Here is a 3,235-nt window from a genome sequence, read left to right on the forward strand (position 1 = left end):
TGACCCAAAGTTGGGTTGAAACAACCCAGCATTTTTAAGAGTGTACAACGGACACAAGCGCATTCTTTTGCATTTTGCATTCTATTATCACAGTTAAAAAAGGGGTTTTGTTTTAAGGAATGATACCCTTTAAAATCCAATATGGGTTTATATTTTAGTTTAATTTTGTCAACTCTCTTTGTCGGAGTTGCAAGGTGTCAGGTCCAGTGTTGGGAAGGTTACTGTGGAAATGTTATAGGTTACAGATTACAGGTTACCCTATTTAAAATGTAATATGTAATGTAACTGTTTCAGTTACTTTATTAAAGTAATGTAACTGATTTCACTTCATAAACAATTATTTAAAGTATAAAACATTGTTAAGTAGTAAAACAACACAAACGGCAAAAATGCGTTTTAAGTTTAGAAACATTTTGAGTCTCCCCCTCTTACTGTGGAAATGTTATAGGTTACAGATTACAGGTTACCCTATTTAAAATGTAATATGTAATGTAACTGTTTCAGTTATCAGACTTTCAGAATCCCTCTTCACTTGAATTTAGATTAGGCCTATAATAATTTAATTGTAAAGCACAACCACCTAAAAATCGGACTTTAGCAGCTCTTTTTACTTTGAGATCTTTTTGAGGTTAAATACAGATTTAAAATCATAAGATATAGTCAGTAAGGCTTTAAAGTGTCACATTTGCTAGAGAGATTTGTTGTACTGTGGCTGTTACATGAAAGCTGAAATTAACAAAAACGACAGGAAACACTGGCATCTAACAATGCCTTGGAAAAAAAACTGTTAATCTTACATTTTTTTATTTTTTTTTTAAATCATATACATAAACCCAAATAGGAAATAAAACAGTTATCGAATAAGCATGTGTCCTATTCTGTGTCCTCAACTCCTGAAACACTGGTGTCTCATATTTTAAATACCGTATGTATATGTGTGAAAATATTCAGATGTAACTCCCTTTGTAATCATTAACATTTTCATAAGTAACTGTAATTTAATTACACTTTTTTTTTTCTCAGTAACTGTAAAAGATTACAGTTACATTGATTTTGTAATTAAATTACATAATGTAGTTACATGTAACTAGTTACTCCCCAACACTGGTCAGGTCTGATGATAAAAGCCCACGCATGGGCGACTGGATTTTTCAAGTGTTGTAATGGAAATGGCAGATGAGGGACGAAACAGGGACGTTACAAAGCGGACGTACTGCAGACCTAAACGGACGTTCGGAACGTCCGGGGGACGTCCCCTGTTTGCTGGGTTATGAAAATGTTAATGATTACAAAGAGAGTTACATCTGAATTTTTTCACACACTCCCACATACAGATTTAATTGATTTATTTCATAAATTGCAGCGACTGCTCTTAAATATGAAACACCAATGTTTCAGGAGTTTGCTTATTTGATAACTCCTTTATTTCCTATATGCGTTTATGTATATGCTTTATTTTTTAAGATTAAGTTTTTTTTCCAAGGCACTGTTAAAGTCCAGTGTTTCCTGTCGTAGCTATGCAAAGATTTGATTTCAAAAACAGTATCATAGCTATTAAACTATTTCTTGTCATGACTTTGAGATCATTCTGAGGTTAAATATATATTTAAAGTCAGTCTGATTTTGTGGTGGCTGTGCTTCAAAGGGGACATCGGATGCCCATTTTCCACAAGTTGGTATGATTCTTTAGGGTCTTCTTGAAATGGTTTCAGTGGTCGTGTATAACACCCTTTTTACCTCGTCAAAAACAGCTCTGTTCACAGCGACTCGTTTCGGTGCATATCTCTTTACATGCCAATAAGCTATAGCCCCCCTAAAAATGGCCTAGCGACGCCCATGGTGAGACTTACTTCTTCTGGAGGTGCAGCTGGACCACGAACAATGGGTACTGATCCATCCTTGAGTTTTAACTTTTTAACAAAACCTGCCTTGAATTGTCCCTAGTTCAGAAAGCAGTCAAGAGAAAAATTATTTGTGCAGACATAAACAAATTTAGGTGTATTCGGTGGGGCATTACCATCAAAATCCAAAACTAATCCACTGCGTCCTCAGTCGCTCTGATGTCGGGAGAAAAATAGGACTCCTATATTCTTCTACATCCAATTACAAAACACCTGCATTGCTTACAAGACATTGTTGTCGCTACAGCTGCTCAAGCGTGGAGAAAATGACGGACTTCGTACAACTGGCTGAGTGCGGAAATATGCTAATACGGGACAGTATGCCAGCGGTCGTGGGAGGGGCCTGAGCAATATGACATCATATTGCTCAGAAAATCAAAATGGCTTGATAATTGAGACTGTTTAGGTTTTTGGGGGATTTAAAAAAAGGAGTGAATGGATTTTTATCATTGTAGGGTGGTTGTGACCACACACTGCTAAGACACATTTATATGCAAATGAAGATATTTTGCATCCAATGTCTCCTTTAAAATTAAATTATTATAATCTTCAAGTGATGAAGGATTTCACAAGTCTGACAGTAATCAGTGTTCAGTACTACTGTAAGGTTATCCCTGCCTGCTTTACATGTTTGAAAATGATTAAACATTAGAAATTTAGAAAAGTAATCAAATATAATCAGTTACATTACTTTAATAAAGTAATTGAAAAGTTACACTACTTATTACATTTTAAGTAGGGTAATATGTAACCTATTACATTTCCAAAGTAACCTTCCCAACACTGTGTGTGTGTATGTATATATACTTGACCATGTTTTGAACGTCCAGAAAACATAGTTTAAAAATAATGTTTTCATAAGAACTTTAAAATGCATTAAAATCATAGGCTGTAATTATTGTTACCCTTCTGTCTATGTAGGCAGTTCAGCACGGTTTGATACACAGCCACCATCTTTAACTCAATGAGTTTCGATTCATTTTTAAACACGTAATAGGCTATGTTACAAGAAGTCGAACAATAACATTAATTTCCATTTGTTGAAATCTGAAAGTTAAATTACGACCTCTCACACCAAATTCTCTCAATCAATCGTGATTAAAGACTCAGGAATGCAATACCTCTCAAATGTAAACGTTCAAACTCATCACCGATTCTCTGAAGAAAAATAAACCCGATCAGCATTAGCAACGGGGGAAGTCGTGGCCTAATGGTTAGAGAGTCGGACTCGTAATCCAAAGGTTGCGGGAGTCTCGTACCGGCAGGGATTGTAGGTGGGGGGAGTGAATGTACAGCACTCTCTCCCACCTTCAATACCACGACTGAGGTGCCCT

This window comes from Sinocyclocheilus anshuiensis, unplaced genomic scaffold, assembly GCF_001515605.1.
Source record: "Sinocyclocheilus anshuiensis isolate Anshui unplaced genomic scaffold, SAMN03320099.WGS_v1.1 scaffold355, whole genome shotgun sequence".
In the NCBI taxonomy this organism is placed as follows: domain Eukaryota; kingdom Metazoa; phylum Chordata; class Actinopteri; order Cypriniformes; family Cyprinidae; genus Sinocyclocheilus; species Sinocyclocheilus anshuiensis.